This window comes from Nelumbo lutea, chromosome 5, assembly GCF_056320005.1.
Source record: "Nelumbo lutea isolate HS-2025 chromosome 5, American lotus-T2T, whole genome shotgun sequence".
NCBI classification, from domain to species: domain Eukaryota; kingdom Viridiplantae; phylum Streptophyta; class Magnoliopsida; order Proteales; family Nelumbonaceae; genus Nelumbo; species Nelumbo lutea.
Genome location: NC_142688.1, coordinates 46,684,201 through 46,704,338, shown reverse-complemented (window position 1 = coordinate 46,704,338; position 20,138 = coordinate 46,684,201). Strand labels below are relative to the sequence as shown.

General features: G+C 41.6%; 1 protein-coding gene across 2 annotated transcripts in view; it reads left to right on the top strand.

Annotated features, from left to right (window-relative positions):
- LOC148852160 (uncharacterized) overlaps positions 1–20,138 on the top strand; it is an 86,171-nt gene that overhangs the window by 12,944 nt on the left and 53,089 nt on the right. The gene's annotated exons all lie outside the window — the stretch shown is intronic.

The window sequence follows — 20,138 nt, the reverse complement described above, 5'->3', positions numbered from 1 at the left end:
CATAACATAAGTATGGCCCACGTTGAGGCCCATTATGGCAAAAAACATAAACAAAAGAAATAAGTAAACAGTCTATGGGCCATTTGGCCCATCCTCTCTACACTCCCCCTCAAGCTGAGCATAGATTAGAATCATGCCAAGCTTGTCAGTATCATGTTGAAGTTTGGCCTTGGGGATGCCCTTGGTAAGGATATCAGCTAACTATCATTCAGAAGAGAATGGTAGACAAACTTCTATAGAAGCTACTCTTTCTCGGATAAAATATCTATCAACTTCAATATGTTTGGTCTTGTCATGTTGCACCGGATTGTGAGCAATGTTGATAGCAGCCTGATTGTCATAATATAACATTAATGGCTTATCATACTCAATACCAGTTCTTCCATCAGGGGTCGAAGCCAAAGTAGTTCAGAAACTCCATGAGCCATGGCTCTGTACTCGGCTTTAGCTGAAGATCTAGCAACAACTAGTTGTTTCTTGCTTCTCCAAGAAATAATATTACCTGCCACCAAGCTACAATACCCAAAAGTTGACCTTCTATCGTCAATGTTTCCGGCCCAGTCAGCATCTGTGTAAGCCTCCAGTTTCATATGACCATGCTTAGCAAATAGAATTCCCTTTCTAGGAGAACCCTTTAAATAACACAGAATTCGTTCTACTGCTGCCATGTGAGTGTCCCTAGGAGCATGCATGAGCTGACTAATGCAGCTGACAACATATGCAATGTCTGGCCGAGTCATGTACAGATAGAGCAGCTTCCCAAGTAACCTTTGGAAGACTCCCTTATCTTTCAACAATACTCCATTTGAGGCAGAAAGCTTATGACCATCAATAGGAGTAGCAACTAGTCTAGCACCCATCTTTCTTGTTTCAGTGAGCAAGTCAAGCACATACTTTCGTTGAGAGATAAAGATCCTATCCTTAGACCAAGCAACTTCTATGCCAAGAAAATACCTTAATTCCCCCAGATCTTTGATCTCAAACTCTGTATGAAGGAAAGCTTTGAAATCATTAATCCCTGTTACATCATTACCGGTCACAACTATATCATCAACATAGACAATAAGATATACCACAAAAGAGCCTCTCCTCTTCACAAAGAGGGCAGCCCTAAACCTTTCAAACCATGCCCTAGGTGATTGTTTAAGTCCATAAAGAGGTTTATTCAGCTTGCATACTTTTCCCTCCATATCTGTGTCATACATCCCCGGAGGAAGAGACATATAGACCTCCTCATGTAATTCTCTATTCAGGAATGCATTTTTCACATCTAGTTGGTAAAGAGGCCAATCTGAATGTGCAGTCAGAGATAGCAAAACCCTTATAGAGGTCATCTTTGCAATAGGAGCAAAGGTCTCCAGATAGTCAATCCCATAAGTCTGTGTATAACCTTTTGCAACCAGCCTAGCTTTGTACCTGTTAGAATCAACTAAAAAGGGGTATTTTAGTCTTCTTAGTTCGACATTGTTCATCTTCTTCTTCTTCTCTTCTTCCTTCCCCTTTTCTCAGTTTGGCTGAACGACACAAACATGGTATCAGAGCGCCATTGACAGTAGTTGTTTCGACTGCTGCTACAATAGTTCGAACCGGTAAGGAGAAGAAGAAGAGAAGAAGAAAAAGAAGAGAAGAAGAAGAAGAAGATGGAAGAACTGTCGAACCTGATAGGCTAAACCCTATAAGTCGACCTCTTAATAGTGATTAGGCTCTAATTAATTATACAAAGACTAAACTGCCCCCACTAAAGTATGGGACAGAGAGTCTCTAATAAGACTGCCACATAAGCACATAACTTAACAAAGGTGAGTTGACTAATCTACCCTTATTCGGCTAACTCTAACACTCCCCCTCAAACTGGAGAATATATGTCATATAATCCCAGCTTGTTACATATATAGTTCACTCTCCCTGAGCTTAAGGCTTTTGTAAACAAATCTGCCCACTGATCACCTGAGCCTACATGTTCTGTGCTTCTCTCTCCAGTAAGAACCTTCTCCCTCACAAAGTGGCAATCAATCTCTATGTGCTTTGTTCTCTCATGAAAAACAAGGTTGGATGAGATATGGAGTGCAGCTTGATTGTCACAGTACAATTTCATAGGTTTATCCATGTGGAACTCAATTTCTTGTAGGAGATTCCTCAACCATACTAATTCACATGTAGTGTGTGCCATGGCTCTGTACTCAGCTTCAACACTGCTTCTAGCCACAACCTTCTGCTTTTTACTCTTCCACGTCACAAGATTTTCTCCCAAGAAATGTGCAGTAACCTATAGTAGATCTTCTATCAGACACAGAGCCTGCCCAATCTGCATCTGTGTACCCAACTACTTCAAGTTTTCCTCTTGGTTTATACAATAGCCCACGGCCCGGAGCTCCCTTCAGATATCTTACAATTCTAAGAACTGCATCCCAGTGAGATATACGAGGGTTCTGCATAAATTAGCTCACCACACTGACTGCAAAGGAGATGTCTGGTCTCGTGATAGTCAAATAGTTCAGCTTCCCCACTAGTCGTCTATACCTTCCAGGATCATCAAATATTTCCCTTGTATCACTGCTCAACTTAACATTTGGTTCCCTAGGAGTCTTAGCCGATTGTTTATCTTCTTTCACATGCTTCACTTTCCTCTTTTCCTTGACAAAAACTTCCACTGACTTGGCCCATGGATCATAGTTCTCACCATTCAGTTTAATTGAGGTCATCTGTACACCTAGATAGTCAGAGGAAACCACCACACTTGGTTTCTGATCACTACAGCCATCTCCCATTGCTGCCATGATACTCTTTCAATGCTGCCTCTAATCTGAATTCCCAGTCACCAACTAAGTGCTGCTGTTAGGAGTTTGATGTTCTAGAACCTACAGCAGTCCCTAAACACAATGATAGATACACAAGCCTTTGTTCTTGTCCACACCACTACTGATTTCACAAAACCACGAACCACACCGACATTAATTCAGCACTTACTAACCACATGCAAGCCCTCTTACAACTACTCAACAGAGATTGTGCATCACAAGCACCACCACACAGCCATAGCTGTCACACACGGTACGGACCTGTCTAACACTTTTAAGAGAGCACTACAAGATCAAAGAGAACTCAGCTAGTGTCACTTCATTACACCTTGCACCATATGGCCACCCACAGTAGCCCCTACACCATTTGGCCACCTGCAGCAACCCTTACACCATTCGGTCACTGTAAACACAACCTGTTCTTGAAATTTTTTTTTTCAAGAACCTGGGCAACAACCAACCTAGTTCGCTAGGTTCTGATCAGTCCTCGCAGATTCTTGAAGATTTTCAACCCAGAAATACCAACAGCACAAAGAGAAGAGATAACCAACCTTCTTTTGAGAGCGTCAGCCAACCATTCACTGCTGAAGTCGTTTTCTTAAGAAAGGAGGTTCTGCGCACCAGAGAGAAAGAAGAGCTGAGATGTTTCAGGCCTAGGACGAACCAGTTTTCTCCATTGACAGCCCAGAAAAGAAAAGGAGAGAACTGAAGCACGAACTGAAGTTGTCACAAACTGAAGCAGGTCATGAACCCCGCTCTGATACCATGTTTCGACTGCTGCTACAGTAGTCCGAACCAGTAAGGAGAAGAAGAAAGAGAAGGAGAAGAAGAAGAAGAGAAGAAGAAGAAGAAGATGAAAGAACTGTCGAACCTGATAGGCTAAACCCTATCAGTCGACCTCTTAATAGTGATTAGGCTCTAATTTTTTCCTTTTTTTTTCTCTGGTGCGAGAAATCTGGGGTAGAAGACTGCGGCACAACCCAAATTCATCCGGCAACCTCTAGGGTTTCATAGGTTTGACTTCTGGTGACAAGGAAAAGAGAACAACAGTCGAGTGATAAGAAAAAAAAAGTTTTTTTATGTAGACTGCTGTCACCATGGGTGTGACAGTTGTGGTGGTCGAGTAGGTGCAGTTGTGGTAGTCTGAACCCTCTAGTGAGCAGTTTCAAGAGGAATTCTTTGTGGTTTTAAATCTGTATGTTAGCAGTACAGTGGTGGTTGAAGTGGCTGAATGTATGCCAAGGCCAATACTTGGTGATTTCAAGTGTGCTAGTGTGGTAGCTAACGAACTGTAGTGCAGTGGTTGGAACTTTTTTTTTTTGTGTGATGGGCAGAACCGACTTGTAGACTGAAATGGCTTCGATGGGAGATGCGAGTGGTGATCAGAAATCGAGTATCATGATTTCCTTTGATTTTTTAAATGTCCAGATGACCTCCATCAAACTTAATGGTGAAAACTATGTTCCGTGGGCCAAGTGGGTGGAGGTGTTTCTGAAGGCTAAGAAGAAAGTGAAACATGTACGGGAGGAGAAGCCTAGTGCTGAATCCCCGAGTTTTAGTGATTGAGAGCAAGAGGATCCTCAAATTATGACATGGTTGTGGAACAGTATGGAGCCTAGGATCAGTGTTAATTTCATGTTTTTAGATACAACAAAGGATATATGGGAGCATGCCAAGAAACTCTACTCTGGACAAGACAACACCACAAGGGTTTATTAGCTTTATTAGGAATACAGTTTGCAGCAGGGAAACTAGACTCTTGAAGAATATTATACCAGTATGAAGAATCTTGGAATGAACTTAATGTCTATCATCCCTTAACACCAGACGTTAAGATTCAGCAGCAACAAAGGGAACAACTATATGTTACTCGGTTCTTGGTGGGACTGAAAGCAGAATATGAACCAGTTAGAGCACAAATATTGGGAGGATCTGCTCTCCCTACTCTAGAAGAGGTGTTTGCCCATCTCTGTAGGATCTCTCTTACCCCCACAGAGTGTTACATACCTTCCAATAGATCAGCACTTGTTGGCACTCGAGGTGGTTCTTATGGACACAGAGTAGGTGGTTGTACAGTTAAGGGAGTCTGTCGTCTCCCTATGGGTGGTCGTGGTGGTGGAGGAGGTCGTAATTCAGGGGGAGGCCGTGGCAGAGGAAGGGGGAGCACTACTAGAAAATGTGCACATTGTGGGAGAGGACAATGTTGGTGGTAGTGAAGTCAGTGATATTCAACCAGTTGATCCAACATCCTCTACAGTCACAACTACTTCTGGGAAGGAGATGATGAGTATTCCAAGAGAGGAGTATGAGAGATTTCTTCAGGCCACCTCACATCAGAATATTGCCACTCTTGCTCATTCAGGTATAGCTTGCCTAGCATCCAAACCTTCACCCTAGATAATTGACTCTGGAGCCTCTGGTCACATGACTGGGACTCCAGGTGTGTTTTCCTCCCTTTCTCCAACTTCTACATCGAATAGTGTGACCCTTGCCAATGGATCTACTTCTCCCATCTATGGTGTTGGTATTGTTAACACAGTGTCTCTTTCTTTGACTTTTGTTTTATATGTTCCCAAGTTTCCTTTCAATCTTATGTCTGTTAGTAAACTAACCAAATCCCTCAATTGTTCTATCACATTTTACCCTTCCTCTTGTGTTTTTCAGGATCTAACGACGGGGAAGAAGATTGGTGGAGGGCATGAGGCTGGCGGATTGTATTATCTTGATGGTGGTGGATCTACGGTTGCACTTCAAACATCTTTGACTCCTCTTCAGTGGCATTGTTGACTCGGCCATCCATCTCTTAAAGCTCTCAAGCTTCTTGTTCCGTCATTGAGTCGTCTGTCGTCTTTACAGTGTGAGTCATGTCAGTACCTTCTTCTTCGACACTGTTCATCTTCTTCTCTTCTTCCTTCCTCATTTCTCAGTTCGGCTGAACAACACAAACAATACCTTTCAATGGTGCCATCAACATGATATTTGATGGTGAAAACCCACTTACAGCCCACTAGTTTCTTCCCTTCAGGTAAATTAACCACTTCCCAAGTGTCATTCTTATGCAAGGCATCAATTGTTCTCATAGCATCCCTCCATTCTAGAATAGTAAGAGCTTCTAACACAGACTTGGGTATTGGATTAGAAGCAACGGAAAAAAGATAGCCAAAATATGAAGGAGAGAGCAAACTATAAGAAAGGTGTTTGGAAATGCAATGTGTAGTACACTTCAGTGTGGAGGAGGGGGGTCAGGAAGTAAGAGAGAGCCAGGAGACCACAAAGATCTTTGTGAACTACTTCAAAGAAATCTTCACAAGCTCAAGTGGGGTGACAATAGAACTACCAGAAATGGAAGGGGATTGGCTCTCAGAAGAACAATCTTTGTCTTTGGAGAGGAACTTCACTTTGGAGGAAATTATGAGTGTAATCTTCTCCATGGATAGATCAAAAGCCCCTGGACCAGATGAATTTTCAATGCCCTTTTATCAAGAATGTTGGGATTAGCTGAAAAATGATATCTTAGAAGTGTTCAATGAATTCTTTCTCAAAGGAGAGGCGCCTTGAGGGGTGAATGCCACTTTTATAACTTTAATCCTGAAGAGGAGGGAGGCCAAAACCCCTAAAGACTATAGGCCAATTAGTATTGTTGGGAGTATATATAAAATTATTGCAAAGGTTCTCTCAGAAAGGATCAAGAAAGTGCTTCTATCAATCATCTCACCTTTCCAGTGCTTTTGTGGAAGGTAGGCAGATCGTGGATCAAATTCTAGTAGCCAATGAGTGTGTTGCAAAAAAAAGAAAGGGTAGAGGAAAAGGGTTGGTGTGTAAGGTGGACCTAGAGAAAGCTTATGACATGGTTAATTGGGAAGTGCTACTTCAAATGTTAGAAAGGTTGGGCTTTGGAACTAAGTGGAGATCTTGGATCAGAGGATGTCTGAATTCTGCCCATTACTCAATTCTTATTAATGGAGTAGTGAGGGATTTCTTTCCGGTGGAGAGAGGAATTAGGCAAGGAGACCCCTTATCTCCCTTTGTAGATGACACCCAAGGGTCGTTCAGGGGGTGGAGGATAGGTAGAAATCAAGAGGTTGTTTCCCACCTCCAATTTGCAGATGACGCAATCTTCTTTTGTGAGGGTGGTAATGAGGAATGTGTGGTGAATCTAAAGAGGCTATTGGATAACTTTGTGGGGATAATAGGTTTAAGGATTAATTGGACCAAAACAGGTATCGTAGGGATCAATTTGGAGGAAGGGGAACTGTTTAGGAATGGTAGAATACTGATATGTTTCATTCTATTGCCAATGGGCATATTTATACAGTAAGCTGCTGCAATAAATAGAAAGAAAAATAGAAAGAAAAGAAAATAGAAAGAAAAAATAGAAAGAAGAAAAAATAGAAAGAAGAGAAAATAGAAAGTACAAAAATAGAAAGAAAGAAATAGAAAGAAAAAACTTTCTAAATCAATCCTTCCACAATCCTAGGAATATATACAATTCTATTTTCAGATCTGAACCAATAACCCCACGTTTTCCAATACTCCCCCTCAAGCTGGTGAATAGAGATCCTCCATTCCCAGCTTGGCTATAATTCTCCAAAAGTCTGTACTATTAAGCCCTTTAGTAAGTACATCGGCCAATTGTCCTTCTGTAGACACATAGGGAGTGCAAATTAACTTGCTGTCCAGTTTCTCTTTTATAAAGTGTCGGTCAATTTTGATGTGCTTCGTCTTGTCATGTTGAACAGGATTGTGAGCAATATTGATGGCTGACTTGTTGTCACAATATAGTTTCATCGGCTCTTCTCGTGGAATCTTCAGGTTTTCTGAAATTATCTTCAACCAGAGTAATTCACACACTCCTTGTGCCATAGCCCTGAATTCTGCCTCTGCACTTGACCGAGCCACTACATTTTGCTTATTACTCCTCCAAGTGACTAAGTTTCCTCCTAAGAAAGTACAATAACCAGAAGTGGACTGTCTATCTACTGGAGCTCCTGCATAATCGGCATCTGTATATGCTTCAAGAGTCGATCCTCCATTTCTTCTGAATAAAATTCCTTTTCCTAGATTGGCTTTCAAATAGTGCAGAATTCGATGAGCAGCCTGCAGATGAACTTCTTTAGGATTATGCATAAACTGACTTATTACACTTATAGCATATGCAATATCTGGTCGTGTATGTGCAAGATAAATGAGTTTTCCAACTAGTCTTTGGAACATCTCCTTGTCTACACTTGCATTCTCGTGGGCTTCTCCAGGTTTATGATTGGGATCTATAGGCGTGGAAGCTGGTTTATAGGCCATATTTCCTGTTTCTCTCAAAAGATCAACAACATACTTTTGTTGAGAGATAAAGATGCCTTGTTTAGAATGTGCAACTTCAATTCCGAGAAAATACTTTAGTCTCCCCAAGTCTTTTATCTCAAATTCTCTGGCAAGGCAGTTTTTCAATGCTTCCTTCTCCTTTTTTTATTCCCAGTAACGATTATATCATCCACATAGACTAATAGTGCAGTAACTCCCCCTGAGGCAGTGTGTTTGATAAACAATGTGTGGTCACCTTGACTTTGCTTGTAACCTGTACTTAGCATTACCTTCGTAAACCTTCCAAACCATGCTCTCGGAGATTGTTTGAGACCGTATAGTGCTTTCTTCAACCGACAAACTTTGTTCCCTTTAATGCCTTCTCCAAAACCGGGTGGAATGTCCATGTATATCTCCTCTTCTAGATCACCATGGAGAAATGCATTTTTTACATCAAACTGTTGCAAATCCCAATTATAGTTAGCAGCCAACGACAGTAACACCCTTACTGTATTCATTTTAGCTATTGGGGCAAAAGTCTCCTGATAATCTACCCCATAAGTCTGTGTATATCCCTTGGCTACTAGGCGTGCTTTGTACCTTTCTAATGACCCATCAGATTTGTACTTAATTGTGAACACCCATTTACAACCTACCGTCTTCTTGTTTCTTGGTAGATCCACAACTTCCCATGTGTTGCTTTTTTCTAATGCTTCCATTTCCACTCTCATGGCTTTTCTCCACTCCTTATTAGAAAGTGCCTCGGCTAGAGTATTAGGAATTGGAATGGTGTTAAGGCTGGCTAGAAAACTTTTATGGGATTTAGAGAATCTTTGGAATGATACATATTTGGCTAAAGGGTACAATGGGCGTTTGGTACATTCTCTGGTTCCTTTTCTTAGTGCAATAGGTAGGTCATACTCATACTTAGACTGTGAAGGTGTAGGTTCAGGATCTAAGCATCCCTCAGTTCTAGGATTAGGAGTTGAATCTTGGACTTGCACAAGTTGAGGATCTGGATTTTTCCTCCTAGAGTAAACCTGCATATATCTCACATTATCATGCACATCATTCGTGGGGTTATCAGTGTCCGAATTTGGTTCAATGGTCGGGTTATTTGACTCTTGTTGGGACTCGGGGATGTGGGGCTCAGAGGAATGTGACTCAGAGGGATGTGATTCTTGACGATTGAATGTCTGTGAGGAGGGTAAAACATCTAGGGAGAGTAGATCCGATGCCTTATCTTCCATTAATGAGGCCCCCCTGAAGATAAGGTTGAGTGAAAAAAGATTTTCCTTCCTCAAATGTGACATTGATGGAGGTGTAGAATTTTCTGGTGGTTGGATGATAACATTTATAACCTTTCTGAGTTGGGGAATATCCCAAGAAGACACACCTGATTGCTCGTGGGTCTAATTTTCCCTTATTATGGACATGAACAAAGGTAGTGCAGCCAAAAATTCTTGGTGTGAGATTATTTGAGGCTCGAATATCAGGGTAAAATTGAGAAAGGACTTGTATTGGGCTTCGGTTGTCAAGAACTTTAGATGGTAGTCTATTTATGGTGTAGGCAGCAGTAAGGACAGCTTCCCCCCAATATTGTTTTGGCACCTGATTTTGAAAGAGAAAGGCTTAGGTGGTTTGCAAAAGATGGCCATTTTTTCCTCTCAGCTATCCCATTTTGTTGGTAAAGAAACCCTTTTAATTCTCACACCAAACTGAGTTCGGACCATGTTATGAAAGTTGGGAAGAATCGTACCCACATCAGATTTAGACTTAAGAAGAAAAATCCATGTGACCCTAGTGCAATCATCAATAAAGGTGATGAACCATCTGGAACCAGTAATGTTGGGAATTTGAGAAGGGCCCCATATATCTGAATGAATCAAATAAAAAGGAGTTGAAGATCTTTTATTGCTGATTGGGAAAGAAACCCTTTTGTGCTTAGCAAGTTCACAAACATCACAATGAAATGTTTCAACATCAATTCCTTTAAACAAGGAAGGAAGCATTGTTTTTAAAATAGGAAATGAAGGATGGTCAAAACGGAAATGATGACGCCAAATTAAATCTTTATTGGAGGTAGATAAGAATGACTCGTGTGTGACATGCATAACAGTGTGAGATGATTTGCTGGTTGCTTCAAGGTAGTAGAGTCCATCTCTTTCCTTAGCAAGTCCAATCTTCTTCCCCGAAACCTGGTCCTGAAATACACAGTAAGAAGGGAAGAACACAACATTGCAGTTCACATCCTGGGTGAGTTTATGTATAGAGATAAGGCTAGTGGATATCTTAGGAACATGAAGCACATTTTTAAGTAATAGGGATGGAGTAATTTGAATATTCCCAATCCCTGCCACTGTGGTGAAAGAACCATCAGCAACAGAAAATTTTCTATTACTAGGACAGGGTGTATAGGTGAGAAAATGTAGTGAAGAGGGTGTCATGTGGTCAGTAGCTCCAGAATCAAGAATCCATGGAAAAACACTAGCCGAGGCATGTAATCCTAGAGATAAAGACTCACCTGAGAGAGCAAGAGAGGTAGAACCACTTCCTGGTTTCAAGGATTTCAGGAAGCACCTTAGCCTTTCAATTTCATCATCATTAAATGGTCCCTGACTTGAGTGTTCTTGCTGCGGGGTTGTGGAGACATTATGGGCCTGTTGAACTCCTTTTGAAACTCCTCGATTTCCCCATTCCTTGTTGGATGTGGGAGGTTTCCCATGAAGTTTCCAGCACCGATCTTTCGTGTGTCTAGGCTTCTTGCAATAGGTGCACCAAAGGTTATCGTTTGAGTCACGGGTGGTTGTCACGAGCCAAGTTGTGATTGTTCTCACCCTTTGAACCACTGTAACTTCCTCCCCTTGCCACCATGGCTGAGCCTTCGGGATCTTTAGGCTCAAGCATGATTCCACGACGGCTTTCCTCAGCTCTGACAAGGGCTATGACTTCATTCAATGGAGGCACTTCTTCTTTGCCAAGAATTTGTATTCAGACCTGATCAAATTCAGCATTCAGTCCGACCAAAAAATCATACACCCTATCTCTTTCAATAAAATTCTTCAATATCACAACATCATCTGCGCACTTTGTCTCAAGAACCCGATAATGATCAAGCTCATGCCATAAATTTTGCAATAGATTTGCATACTCTGTAACACTCTTGCTCCCTTGTTTGGCCGCCACAGTCTTCACTTTGACCTCATAGACACGAGTAACGTCATGGGCTTTGGAATAGGTTTGTCAGACAACATCCCAAATAGCCTTTGCAGAGGGAAGAAACATACAAGTATCATTGATCTCGGGTGTCATTGAACTCCACAACCATGACATAATCATGGAGTCCTCTTCGTCCCAAGCATCAAAATTTGGCTCGCCCAACCTTGGTCCTGTTCCAAGGAGGTGACTAATTTTTCCTTTTCCCTTCAAATAGGTACGCACTAGTTGTGACCACTTCAAGTAATTATGGCCATTTAGTCTATATGTTGCCTGAATATTCTGCAAATCACCAGTGTGAGGATGAGAGTTTGTTGCTCCTTCATCGGTTTGGATGGGAACACTTGTTGCAGTCATGTCGGACATTGTTAATGGAGGAAAAATAAGGCCAGCAGGAAAGGAGAATGTTGTCAGTTGTTTATGTATTCAGGTTTAGTACCATAAGGGTACTGTTGTAATTTCTTCTTTGATTACATTGTTCGGCTGTACTAGTATAAATAATAATAGATCATTCTTTCGCCCCCTAAGTTCAATAGGGGCTTTCAGTCCTCTCGGCTCTCCTCTCCTCTCTCCCTCTCTTCTCTCCTCTTGTCTCTCACTTGCTCTTGCTCTTGCTCAACATGGTATCAGAGCAAGTCGTCCAGGCCTGAAGGGTGGTGTCAAGCAAACCTGTTGTTCAATGTCGAGCAGATAGTCTTTTCATCTCCCAGGGCTGTATCCATCGAACTACTAATCAGTTGTATTCAGTTCGACCTAGAAGTTATAGAGACTTTTCATCTTCCAGCCCAGAAGTGGTATTCATTGTCTATTCGACTGTAGAGAGGCTATCATCTGAGGTTCGTAGAGGGAGTTCTGGTTTACAGAAAGGCTATCATCTGAAGTTAAAAGAGGTACTGTTCATTTACTGTTCGGCTGCCCTACGGATTGACTGTTTATTGATTGACTGTTCAGCCGATTGATGGACTATTGAGGGACTGTATTTTTTTTTAACAAAGTAGTTGTATTCAACTTTGTTTTGTATTCCTTTACCCCTTCGATGGACTGTTGATGTCCTAAAACTGTTTTTGTATTGATCTCAGTCATTGACTGTTCGGCTACCAGACCTGCCGATTAGGGGTGTGGTGAACTTCACCTGTTTTTTCTATTCTATTGGAGGGTCATATGACCTCTATACAACTGTAGGTCATATAGACCTGATTGTGTACTGCAACTGTAGTGTTCTTTTCTTGGATTCCTGCAAGACCGTAGGTTATACAGACCATAGGTTATACAGACCTGTTCCATATACAACTGCAGTGTTCTTTTCAGCCTTTGCTCCTAGTGAAACCGTAGGTCAGAAGGACCTGTTTCTATGATAGCCATGTACGGAAGTACTCCTTTGGTTGCTGTTTTTTAAACTAGAAATCATGAGTAGTGAAGATTCAGCCTCATCTGGAGTTTCCTCAATGCCGAATGGAATGGGTGGGGGTGACCTATCCTTTCCTATGGCTGTTGTCCCTCTTGATGGCTTAAATTACCTAGAATGGTCAAGAGGGATCAAGTTATACATCACTACAAGAGGGAAGATAGGCTATATTAATGGGAGGATAAAAGAACCATCCTTCGGGAGTGCTGAATATGATAGATGGAATCAGGAGAACGGTATTGTTATGTCCTGGCTCTTGGTTTCCATGCAACCTCAAATCAGGAAGAATTTCATGTGGGCTGAAACTGCGAATGAAATCTGGGAACAAGCAAAGTCTACATATTCAGAATTGAGACACTATGCCAAAATTTATCAACTGCAGGCAGCATCTTCTACTTGTAGACAGGGGGAGAGGTGTTTATCGGTCTATTACTCTGACTTAACATCTGCCTGGAAGGAGTTGGATCACTACCAGAGTGTGGATTGGAAGTGTGATGAGGATGCTAAGAAGTACAAACAGATTGTCTCCCAGCAAAGGGTGTTTGCATTCTTACATGGTCTGAATCCTATGTATGAATCTATCAGAGTTCAGATTCTCAGCTCTAAGGATCTCCCTTCTGTTCAAGAAGTCTATGCTCTTGTACAATCTGAAGAAAGCAGGAGAAATTTGATGAACAACCCTGGTGGGGATGCTGTTGTGTTAGTTGCAAAAGGGGGTGTATCTACCGGTGGGGGATCTTCTTCCCGGAAAGGAGATCTCCAGAAAAAAACAGAAGATAAGGAAAAATTGTGGTGCACTCATTTCCAGAAACCCCGGCACACCAAAGATACCTGTTGGGATCTTCATGGGAAGCCAAAATGGGCTCAAGATCTGACTAAGAAGCAAAGTTCAGAGGTGAATAAGAAGTACGGGCAGCAAAATACAAAGAAACATCACATGGCCAACATGGCTACTCGGGAGCATCAACCTACCATTTCTACTGTGACTCAGACACATCTCACTGGACCTGACCCGAGGGAGGACATTATGAATTCCTTCCATGACCATTTAGAGCTCTATGGTAGAGCAATTCGTCAGATGGATACTCCTCCCTCAACCTCATTTGCATCTACGTCAGGTAACCCTGCCACTGCTTTCCATGTTGCTTCTCACACCCATGACTCTCCATGGATCATTGATTCTGGAGCATCAAAACATATGACTGGTACGTCCTCTTATTTTCAAACCTATCACCCTCTTTCTGGAAGAGACAAGGTGAGACTAGCCGATGGATCATACTCTTCCATAGCTGGTCAAGAAACTCTCTCTCTTCCTCTTGGCCTTACCCTCTCTGATGTTCTTCATGTTCCAAACTTTCCCATTAATTTGTTCTCTGTTAGTAGTGTTACTAATTCCTTGAATTGCTCAGTGACTTTTTTCCCTTCTCATTGTGTGATTCAGGATCTGGTCTCGGGGAGGACGATTGGTAGGGGTCATATGGCTGATAGACTTTACATGCTAGAGAATAAGGCTGGTCTTCATGTTACAAGTCTATGAGTCAGTCCTGTAAGAAAAAAGTCTATTTATGGCATTGTCGTCTTGGTCATTTGTCTTTTGAGTCTTTGAAAGTTGTATTCCCAAAACTGTTTAAGTCAATGTCTGTCTCTGACTTTTCTTGTCAAACGTGTCAGTTGAGTAAACATTGTAGAACTCATTTTCTTCAAAGACATAGTAAATCTGAATCTCCATTTCACATTGTTCATTCTGATGTGTGGGGCCCTGTTACTTTACCATCTGAGAGTGGCTACAAGTATTTCATTACCCTCATTGATGATTATTCTAGATTTACGTGGGTATACCCGATGCGAACCAGGGAAGAAGTACCAAAAATCATTCAAGATTTCCAGCGGATGGTCTTCACTCAATTTCAAACTGAAATCCAAATTTTCCAATTTTTTGCTTCGCATGGTTCCCTTCACCGTAGCTCTTGTGCCCGCACACCACAACAAAATGGTGTGGCCGAACGGAAGAACCGACATCTCCTTGAAGTGGCTTGAGGTTTACTACTTCATATGAATGTTCCCAAACGTTTTTGGCTTGAAGCTGTTTTTTGTTCCACTTACCTTATAAACCGTATGCCCTCTCGTCGGTTAGAGTACAAAGCCCCACATCAACTTCTCTTTCCTAAGGCTCCCCTTCTTTCTATTCCTCCTCGTGTCTTTGGTTGTCGGTGTTTTGTCCAAAATCTGTCTCTCACCCGTGGGAAATTGGACTCTCGTGCTATACCTTGCATATTTCTTGGTTACTCCTCACTCAAAAGGGCTACCGTGTTTTTGATCCTGTTTCTCGTAAATTCTATGTCTCCATGGATGTTTCTTTCTTTGAAGATGAGCTTTTCTATCTTGTTTCTCTTCAGGGAGAGTGTAGACATGAGGAGAAACTAGTTCAGCTTCCCTCTCTCCCTGACCCTCCACCTTTTCGTGTTTTTTCTCGTCGTCGCAAAGGCCAGCCAAATCCAAGAGCTATAGAGAATCCGGAAGCTGTACCTCCAGTGCCACCAAACTCCTCGAGGGAGGATCATACTCACTTAGGTATTTTAGCTCCCAATGATGCCCTTGAATCTATTGAAAATGATTCCTCTACTGCTAATGATCTTGACCATCCTATTGCTTACAGGAAGAGTGTTAGATTGTGCACCACAAAACATCCTATTTCCAACTTTGTCTCCTATGAGAACATTTCACCCTCATTCCGTGCCTTCCTTACCTCTATTGACAGTGTCCCTATCCCTAAGAATGTGGCAGAAGCTCTTTTAGTTCCTGAATGGACAAATGCCATGAGGGAAGAAGTTAATGCCCTTTCACAAAAATGGCACATGGGAACTTGTTGATCTTCCCAAGGGAAAGGTTCCAGTTAGATGTAAATGGGTGTCCACAGTCAAGCATAAGGCTGATGGAACAGTGGAAAGGTATAAAGCTCGCTTAGTGGCAAAGGGATTTACTCAAGTGTATGGAGTTGATTATGTTGAAACTTTTGCCCCCGTTGCCAAGATGAATTCCATTAGAGTCCTTTTCTCTCTTGCAGCCAATCTAGATTGGGTTTTACACCAATTGGACATCAAGAATGCATTCTTGAATGGTGACCTTGAAGAGGAAGTGTACATGATTCAACCTCCTGGGTTTCTAGCCCAAGGCAATGAACATAAAGTGTGCAAGTTGAAGAAGTCCTTATACGGGCTGAAACAATCACCAAGAGCTTGGTTCAGTAGATTCCATGTGGCAGTTCAGCAGAAAGGATACGGGCAATGTCAATCAGATCACACACTGTTCGTGAAAAAAGGAGAAGGTAAAATTGCTGCTCTAATTGTTTATGTGGATGACATAATTGTTACTGGTGATTGGGAGGATGAAATTCAGAAATTAAAACTTTTCCTTGCAACTCAGTTTGAAGTGAAGGATCTAGGACCTGCTAGATACTTCATTGGAATTGAAGTTGCCCGATCAAAGAAGGGTATCTTCATTTCTCAAAGGAAATACGCCCTAGATTTACTTCAGGACACTAGAAAGATGGGGGTGAAGCCAGTTGACTCTCCCTTCGACCCCAACCATAAATTAGGTGACAACTGTGGTGAATCACTCAAGGATGTGAAATAGTTTCAGAGGCTTGTAGGGAGATTGTTATACCCTTCTATGACTCGCCCAGACATTGCATATGTTGTTGGTGTCCTCAGTCAATTCATGCATGCTCCTAGGTCTTCTCATCTTAAAGCAGCAGAGAGAATCCTCCGATATTTGAAGAAGTATCCGGGTACTGGTTTGTTGTTTCAAAAGCACGGACATTTGAAGGTTGAAGTTTATACAGATGCAGATCGGGCTGGATCCCAAAGTGACAGAAAGTCTACTAGTGGCTATTGCACCTTTATAGGAGGGAACCTTGTTACATGGAGAAGTAAAAAGAAAAATGTGGTAGCTAGATCCAGTGCTGAAGCTGAATATCGTGCTATGGCCCACGGGGTTGCTGAAGGCATGTGGATAAAGAATTTGTTGGGGGAGTTGGGTTTCCCAGTGACCAAACCTATAACTCTATTTTATGATAACAAAGCAGCTATAAGCATTGCTGCCAATCTGGTGCTACATGATAGAACAAAACACATCGAAGTTGACAAGCATTTTATCAGAGAGAGCTATCACAGGTGAAGTGTGTACCCCCTATGTCACTTCTGAGAACCAGCTTGCAGACATCTTTACAAAGGGTTTAAACCTTTCCAGACATCATGATCTTTGTGACAAGTTGGGCATGATTGATATCTATGCTCCAGCTTGAGGGGGAGTGTTGTCAGTTGTTTATGTATTCAGGTTTAGTATCATAAGGGTTCTGTTGTAATTTCTTCTTTGATTACATTGTTCGGCTGTACTAGTATAAATAATAATAGATCATTCTTTCGCCCCCTAAGTTCAATAGGGGCTTTCAGTCCTCTCGGCTCTCCTCTCCTTTCTCCCTCTCTTCTCTCCTCTTGTCTCTCACTTGCTCTTGCTCTTGCTCAACAGAGAATAAAGGAACACTTCTGGTTACAGATCAACACTGAAGGCCAAAAGAGAAAAACACAAAAAACTGGCAATGAAGGCCGAAAAAATCTCAAGCTTGACAAACCTAGAGCTCTGATACCATGTTTTGGAATGGTAGAATACTGATATGTTTCATTTTATTGCCAATGGGCATATTTATACAATAAGCTGCTGCAATAAATAGAAAGAAAAATAGAAAGAAAAGAAAATAGAAAGAAAAAATAGAAAGAAGAAAAAATAGAAAGAAGAGAAAATAGAGAGTACAAAAATAGAAAGAAAGAAATAGAAAGAAAAAACTTTCTAAATCAATCCTTCCACAATTCCTAGGAATATATACAATTCTATTTTCAAATCTGAACCAGTAACCCCAAGTTTTCCAACAAGAACTTAATAGATTTGCAGAGATTTTGGGGTGTGAGATTAGAAGTTGGCCAACTAGCTATTTGGGGTTACAGTTAGGTGGTAATCCTAGTTCAGAAGATTTTTGGGAGCCAGTCATTGAAAGATTTGCTAGGAAGCTAGCTCTTAGGAGGAAGAATTACATCTCTCTTGGTGGAAGGATAACACTGATTAGAGCCATATTGGCAAACCTCCCTATTTACTTCCTCTCAACCTTTAGAATACCCTGTAGAGTGGCAAGGAGGTTAGAAAAATACATGAGAGATTTCCTTTGGGATCCAGGAGAGGAGAGGAAGGATCACCTGATTAGTTGGGATCAAGTTAGAAAGCCCAAGGATAAAGGGGGTTTGGGAATAGGAAATATTTCACTTAGGAGCTCAGCTTTGCTAGGAAAATGGTTGAGGAGGTTCCCTTTCAAGAGAGATAGACTGTGGCACAAAGTCATTGCGAGTATCCATGGTTTGGATGGGAATGGTTGGGATGCAAAAGTCACCCCTCATGTTTCCTCTTGTTCTCCTTGGAAAGCTATCCATGAAATTTACCCATCTTTCCTTAATTCCATTCGGTTTGATGTGGGCTAGGGCAATAAAGTTTGTTTCTAGGAAGATCTTTGTGTGGGAGATAGTCCACTCAAAGACCTTTTTCCTGACCTATACTCTTTGTCGAACTTAAAAAGGAAAACAATAAGTCTTTTGGGTAATCCTGGCCCAAGTAGGATAAATTGGAATATGGGTTTCAGAAGGGGCCTGAGGGAAAATGAATGTGCATCTTTAATTCACTTGCTGGATATTCTAGGACAAGTCCTTTTGGGCTCGTCCTTGGAAGATTCCAGAATTTGGAAAGGCTTCACAGATGGCCTCTTCTCTTGTTCCTCTTTCTTTAATGTCCTTGTCTCACCTAGCAACCCCGCTAGGGACTTCCCTGTAAAAGAAATTTGGAGTAAGCCTATCCCCCCAAAAATTCAAGCCTTTTGTTGGGAAATTTTCTTTGGTAAGGTTAATACGTGTGATATGCTGCAGAAAAGAAGGCCTTTTGCTTGCCTTTCTCCTCACATGTGCTCCCTTTGTAAGGAAAGTGGTGAGACCTTGACACACCTTTTTTATCTTGTTCTTTTGTGCATCATATTTGGGATTCTTTTTGTCTTCTCTTTGGTTGCAGGTGGGTTTCCCCTCAAGATGTGGCAAGCCTTTTTAACCGCGACTTTTTGAGGCAATCAAAGAAAAGAGGGAAGGTTATGTGGAAAGCTACAAAGGCAGTTATTTGTTGGGTAATATGGGAAGAAAGGAATAACAGAATATTCTTAGAAAAAAGTAGAACCACGGAGGAGGTGATTGACACAATCAAAGTTAAAGCAGCCCATTGGGTAAGTTCTTTGCATATATTCCAAGAGTTCTCAGTCACAGACATTATAAGATCCTGGAAAGAAGTAGGACAATCTTCAAGAGTGAGAGAGAGTAAGGATGGAATGGAAACCTCCAAATGGTAACAAAATTAAACTGAATTTTGATGGAAGTTCATTTGGGAATCCGGGATTGTCAGGTATTGGGGGAGTAATCAAAAATTCTGAAGGGAGGATATTAGCATTATTCTCTGGACCTATTGGCATGGGCAACTCTTTAAAAGCTGAGGTAATGGCATTGCTACAAGGATTGAAGATAGCCAAGCAACTAGGAATGAGACAAATTGAGGTTGAAGGGGATTCCAAGGTGATCATCTCTTGGGATAATAACAATAGAACTACTCCGTGGACCTTCAAACAAGTGATAAGGGAAGTGGAAAAGGTTGCAAGGGAGATAGAAGCAGAATTCAAATGGGTTAGAAGGAGTGCAAATGGGCTAGCTGATTATCTTGCTAAACAAGGGGCTTTGAGGCAACAACTGTTTTGGGCTGCATCATAAAAGGGACTGAAATATGTATTCGTGTGGGACTTCTTGTTCCATACACAACGTTGTAGAACTTCTTAAATCTAATTTCAAATAAAAGTTTCCTTTGATGATAAAAAAAATGCAATGTGTAGAACACTTCCTTTTATCTTTCCTTATAGTAATAGGGATATCAAAGTCTGGGAAGTGTGGCTCCAAAGGGACTGTATCGGTACTTGTTGTCTCTTCTGTGACTGGAAGTGTAGGAGGTTCATGTGATGTAGAGGAAACAATCTGCCCACTTCTAGTTCTCTGCTGCTGGTACAACCGGGGATTAAAGAGAGGAGGAAGAGGAGGTAACAGAGGAGGAATAGGGATATTGGAAGGATAATGAGATGACTGTTCCTCCCTTGACTCATTTGAAGTAGAAAGAGGCTCAAAAGAAGACTCAACTGAGACAGGAAGGGGGAGAACAAACAACTGTGAAAAATTCTCCCCCTTTGGACAATGCTTCTCCAGAGAAGGATCATAGAAAGAAGAAGACTCATCAAAGGTGACATCCATTGAGACATACTGAGTTCTAGACTTTGGATCAAAACAACAATAACCCTTTCG